This window comes from Phyllostomus hastatus, unplaced genomic scaffold (genome assembly GCF_019186645.2).
Source record: "Phyllostomus hastatus isolate PE091 unplaced genomic scaffold, TTU_PhHast_1.1 phas_contig_38, whole genome shotgun sequence".
Taxonomy (NCBI): domain Eukaryota; kingdom Metazoa; phylum Chordata; class Mammalia; order Chiroptera; family Phyllostomidae; genus Phyllostomus; species Phyllostomus hastatus.
In genome coordinates, this window is record NW_025333869.1 from 36,940,485 (window position 1) to 36,947,117 (window position 6,633).

Consider the following 6,633-nt stretch of genomic DNA (forward strand, 5'->3'; position numbering starts at 1 on the left):
ATTTATGCTTTTGCTGACTAATGTAAAATTGTTGCCTTTTTTCTCATATTCATACTTTTAAAGATGATGCCTATTTCCACACTCTTAGGGCTTTTCTCACTGTTGGAAGGAAGGCTCATATAAAGTGTAAAATATGACTATCACTTATTATCAATTCTTAAGTCTAGAAAGAACTGGAGAAGAATAAATTGAGGGCTGTCTAAGCTGTGATCACAGAAGGAGTTATTTTACAGACATTGGCTTTTACAAGCACCATTTCCACAAAGCAGAGTAATCTTAGATTGGGATTAAATGCTACAACATGAAGTGAACATCTTCTTAAAAGATCCATGGGATGCAGAGACCTGAATGTAGCATCAACATTCTAGGCTTAGAAGCCACATGTGGAAAATAGAATATTAATAGTAGTTGTTATTACAAAATGGTTTAACTGCATACAAAAAGAGCATAAAACATTTTAATTTATATTAAAGCACATAATTCTTAACTTTATGAGGTAGGAACTATTATTATCTGTTCCTTACAGATAAGGAAACAGACGCACAATGGGCAAGTACCTTTGTCAAGTTCCCACAGCTTGATGGAGTAAAAGTAGAACTCTGGAAGTCTGACTTTGAACTACTCCATAATCTTAACTTATTAAAATTTCATACATATTTTAAACAATGGTTCCCCAGTGATTCAGCTTTGGATTATAAATAAAGAGTTGAAAACTCAAAATTTAAAATGGATACCAATCTATAAGACAAAAGAAAAATGAGAGTTTTACAGAAGAAAACTGACAGTGGTGGACAGATTGCTTGCCATTTCCTTATAGCTGGAAAGAAATCAGACAATATATTTAAGTGCATGGCAGAAGGAAGAGTCAGGCACTAGATTGCTGTCTTTTCTGATTAGTGATAAATCATTCATTGTAGAAAATATAAAAATAAAACCAAAATTAATGGTGAGTATTAGGAGGATCCAGTTCTCAAAGGATTCAATAGAATTATGGGTTTGGAATCTGAGACATAATACATCATGTGATAGAAAGTAGAGTGTGTATATGTTTAAAAAACCAGGGCAAGAATGTTCCCTGAAATAAAGAAAATCAGCATGCAAATAAATCTTAATATCTGAACACATACAGTGACTTTCTCTTAAGGAAATAAGAAAATGCAGACTCCACAAAATAGCAAATAACTCAAACTGTAGAAAATGATTGTTTTCATATCTTCATTTAAAAAATAACAAGCAAAACCAAACATAAAACTGTGAGTTCCTAGGGAAATCTAAATTATGAGTAACAGCCTAAAACATCTCCTATTTTGTTTGTATCCATATCATGACTTTTTTTTAGATGAAGCTAAGGTAGGAGGGAAAGAGATTCACTTGCTTTCCTGGGCCTTGATTTTCCTCAGCTAGAACTCTAGCTCCTTGCCCTCTAACATGGACCCATCTGCTCAGTCACATCTGCCTGGTCTTGAAGGATGCGTGCAAGAAGCTTGCCTGCTGGAACTGCTCCTCCAGAAGGCTGCTGACTTTGGCATTCCTTTTCCTTTCATCATGTTTCTTTTGAATTTTGTTTGATTGTTTTTTGTTTAAAATCTCTTTCTGCTCAGGAGTCAGCATGGCCCCCACCTTGCTGTCCAGGGGCAGTGCATAGTGGAACTCCCACCACTTTTGGTAAGGTGCTATCAATGGGCACTTGTGCTCATTGTCTGATGCATAATAGACAACATCAATAATCCTTGTTTTGCATATACAACACTCTGAGCCTCAGGAGAAGTCGCCCACATCTGGTCTCAAGGCTCGGTATTTCTTGTTGCCTCCTTGTGCACAGACTGTGTGTATGTGGCCTGCGTGTATGGGGTGGGGACCAATCTCAGTGTGGCAGCACAGCATCCAAGCTCATATTTTCGCTTCTTGTGGTAGGGCTTTCTCTTGCCCCTGGTCTTGCAGCATTTGTGCCAGTTGTCCCGAGAGATGCCCATGGCTTGGTGTCAGCTGCAAAGAGCTATAACTGTTTACATGGGACTATAATGTTTACTTCTGAATAGGAGCAAGCTCAGTAACTGGTAATCAGTGAATATATTAATAATGATAATAACACCATTTATTTACTATTTTCTCATGCCAAACACCGTGCTTAGCATTTGCGTACTTCATCTCATTGTTTGGGTCCTGTTCTTGGGAATTACAATTTTGTTGTTAAAGCTTGTCATGTACAAGCTACTAGCTCATGGTAACACAGCTAGTCAGTGACAGAACCCAAGCCATACTCTCAACTCCAAAGATCATATTTTTCATCACTTCATACTGTGTTACTCTCTTGAGAAGGAATTCATTCTCTAGAAAACAATATGCATGCATATACTGTGTGTTGTGTGTATAAATATGAGTGGGTATTTAAGTAGGTAGGTGGGTGACAAGGAAGGAAGGAAAGGAGGAAGGTAGGAAGGATGGAAGATAGAATGACCTCTGGAGTATATGAATTTAGACATTCATAGGAAACATGTGAACTTGAACAGGATTATATTTATATTGCCTGAGGTCATGACCAAATGTGTCATAAACACTATAACTCATTCAATTTTCACTTTAGCTTGTGCGATAACTACAGAGAATAAGCACACACTACTACTTATCTAGAAAACATGTTTCTCTGATCTTGCATTTTGCATTTTTTTAATCAATAAGCAGCAGTAATTCCATCTCAAGTGAGTATATTGATCTAGGACTTTCTGAAACTGGGGATTAGTATCAGACACAAATGGATTGTTTTTTCATTGCATGTAGTTTTTGAATTTAGTATTTTAAAACTCATTACATAAGTTAATAGGGAATTTATATTCATTTATGCAGAAAGAATGTCCAGAATTATCAAGAGCAGTACTCCTGAAAGGGTGGTCATAGACCGCTATGATTTGTGTTTGTTTGCCACTGGCCCAAAACCCAAGTTCAGATTTACTATCCAAAGATAACTGTTTGTAAGATTGCATCCAGCCTTACATATGTAAGTATTTCTTCTTTGTAACTATAATCATTATAGCTTTCTATAATTTGAAAGGTTTGTATGATGATCAAGTACTGCTTTTATGAGAAAAAACAATATGCTTCATATAATAAAAATGAAAAAATATAGTAACTGATGCCTAGAGCTCAGAATGATGCCATAAATTAGTCAGCATTTCTCATCAGCATGCCAAGACACTATTGATTTCTCCATCCTGTCAGCTCTCTAACTGAATTTGGTATTGCCAGGTGCTTTATGTTCATGCTTTATTCATGGAGGATGTGGGGGAGATGGATCGACCTTTCTGGTGGAACATGTCCAGCATATTGGGCTATTTCTGAATTTTCAGGTATTTTTTCCTCTGTAATTAGGTCTTTTGTTTTTGCTAATTTTCACCCATTGAAGTTAGGCTACTACCCCTCTACCGAGACTTTGAGGAAGGGGCTCTATCTTCCTTGAGGATTACATTCCAAATGAATGGCTCCCAGGTCCTTGAGAAAGACATTCCTGGGTCATAAAACTGGCCAGAGGCTTTTCAAAAGTTTTATATATATCAAAAGGGCAGAGAAAGAATTTACAAGTTTCCCAAGTAAACGCTCTAAGGAAAGGGAGGCCAGAGACCTAGACAGATGCAGGAAGGGGCCTGTCTAATGTTTTGTTAAGCTGAGAGGAACATTAAGGTCATTTTAGTCAAAATTAAGCATTCCTTGGATAAGCTTGTTATAAAGGCTTCTCCTGTACTATTTGGAAAGGACATGCTGTATTCCTTTCTGGTGATAAATTTTGGGTAGATTTTCTTAGCCGCGGGCAGTTCAATAACCATGCAGATGGGAGACGATTACTCCTCTGACCAGGGTGGTGGCAGTCATGGTGGTGGCAAGAATTAGTCAAATTAAAAAAAATACATATTTTAATTAAAATTATCAACTAATTATTTTTAAAAAGATAAGACATGTGCTGAATGAACAAATGTGGGATATTAGAGAAAGACAGGAATCAGTAGTGGCACATTTTTAAAAATCTGAGCATGGGGAAAGTAGAGTTTTCATCAATTTTGCTTTTGTAGAATTGATCATCAATTAGCAATCAAGCTATGTCTTGTTTTACATACTATCTATAAGTTTTTTTGAAATTTCTTCACTGTATGTTGGTCCCCTGGAATATTTTTTTTCACCATCATTTCATATCCAATGCTTAGCCTTTCTTCAAGAATCCGCTCTTATGGTATCTTTTCTATGAATCATTCCTGCTATTCCCAGACTGGTGAGATGATGACAGTACTATTACTGATGTTGCTATTGTCATTGATAAAACTTTTAGTGGCTATACTCTGTGATTGCTACTATACTAATGCCTTTGCATTAACTGCGTAATATAATCCTTTTAGCAGCTCAGTGAAGTCTATTATTATTATTAAATTGTTTTACAGATGAGAAGACTAAGGCTTAGAGATGCTGTCACTCCTAGATATGAGGACACAACACCAGAAGTGGTGGCACCAGTATAACTATTCAGTTCTCTTTAACCCAGGGGACCAGTCTCCTAAACTTCTAGAATGACTAATTAAATGCAATTATTGATGAATGACTGTTTGTTCTGTAGCCTGTGTTTAGTTTCCCTGAGGTGATTGCATTTGTAATTTAATTAATCCTGTGCATCCATCCTTTCTTTCTTTCAGTTACCCCTGTGGTTACTGTTGCTAAACACTTTTTGTAGTTCTCTACTGAATTTTTTGTTGTATAGTTATCTACTGAATTGTTTTAAAAAGAAGGGCTGTTTCTTTATTTCAAATAATGTAGCAAGATCCCCTGGCAAATTATTTATATAAAGTAAGTGGGTTTTATTAAAGGTCATATTTATCTAACTGACAATTCTACCCTCTCACATTGTTCATTACCTAATTATTCATATATTGACTGATGTTAATACATTTTCATAATGTGAATAATATACACTGTATTGGAGAATTAGAGCTAGGAGGAACTTGAACATCATTTGGTGCATCCTTCTACTCAGAGGAAAATTCTTTGCATAGCTTCCCTGACAAAGTACTGCTCTTTTTCTGATTAATTATGGCAGTGAAAGGAATAATAGATTATCTCAATGCATTCAGTTTTATTACTGAATAAATATGTGTTTAACATCATCCATAAGAGTAAGCAGAAATCTTCCTCTCTGTCACTTTTCATCTATTGCTTCTAGTTTTGACCTCTCAAGAAATAAAAAATAAATTTAAGATACACACTATGTCATCTGCTCAAAAACTTCACGCTGTCCCACGTGGGCCTCCTGAAGCTTCCTTCCCCTGGCTAACTCTAGGCAGTACCCTCAGACACTCTGTTGACACCCATCTTACTTCCTCTCCATGGGCTCTAATTTTTTTATTCCCTAGTGGGAAGAAACAGAAATATTCATTGCTTTAGGTTGCTGTATTGATCGCAAACAGACCAATTCACTAGTACCACTAAGATAAGGAGCTAGTTCAGAAATTACTGATCCTTCTTTGAATTTATTCTGTGAAAGTAGACATAGTGGAACCATTTTAAAATAGGGCCAGAGAAGCCGTCCAGAGGAACTGCTTTGCACATCTTGCTCCTTGAGCCATTGGACTGTTTGGATTGGACAAACCTTTGGATTGGGTGACACAGAGGTTGTGTTACAAACAATTGTTCATAAAAACAGCAAGAGACTGGACATCCTCTATCCAAGGACAGATGATTATGAACTCTCTATCTGAAGATTGAATCAATGTCTAGTCGTTTATAGCTAAAGATTGACCCAGCTTGTTAGCACCAATAGGAATTCTTTCTTTTCATGTAATTATTCTTTTCTTTTTCTTATAAAACCCCTTGCCTTCCTTCTGTATTGGGGCACTTTTGGGTTTCTGTCTGAGTCTGTGCTCCCAGAACTGCAATTCTTTGATCACAAGTAGACAATTGTTGCCTCTCATTTCAGATATTTAGTTTTAGGTTAACAATTCTAATCAGTAGCTTTTGCATTCACAAACATCGACAAAAATCACTGTTCATTGACACAATCACTGTATAGACAATATCACTGAATTGCCGGAGTGTTTGTCGACCTCACAGTTCCTCTAGTCTATGATAGACAAGTTCTGTCTGTCCCCTTTGATTTCTGTCTTCGGCATAACTGGTTTCACATCTGACAGGTTTTTTTCTAAATTACGGTTAGTGAAGGTCTCTTCTACCCAACTTAAATAGTCTTTATTTCTTTTCTTGTTGTTCTAATTATTGTTAGCATGAGATGATAATCTGGGCCAATCTGGAAGGGGAACTGTATTGAAGTTTAGTTTTAGCTGGAACTTTTGATACACATACATTTGATTCTTATTATTTGCCATAGCAATGTTCTAGAAAGTTACCAGACACTGAATTAGTGAATAGTGAACATTTTCTCCTAAGGGAAATATAGGTTAGGTTCTGGCAAGCCTCCAGTCACAAGATTTCTATCAGCTGAATCACTGTTTATGTTATGTAGGCTTGCTTACCAACAACATCCATGTAAAACAAGCCAGTCTCTTTACTGTAGAAACCCTGATTTTTCATAAAACTTGTTTCTGGATAACACTAAATAAGTATTTTTCTGATTTTTCCATATTCTCTTGGATTGAAGAAACT

The 6,633-nt window shown here is 36.3% G+C and overlaps 1 pseudogene; it reads right to left on the reverse strand.

Moving 5' to 3' along the window:
- Positions 1 to 1,367: 1,367 nt before the first annotated feature.
- Positions 1,368 to 1,973, reverse strand: LOC123821081 (annotated as a pseudogene).
- Between the last annotated feature and the right edge of the window lie 4,660 nt (positions 1,974 to 6,633).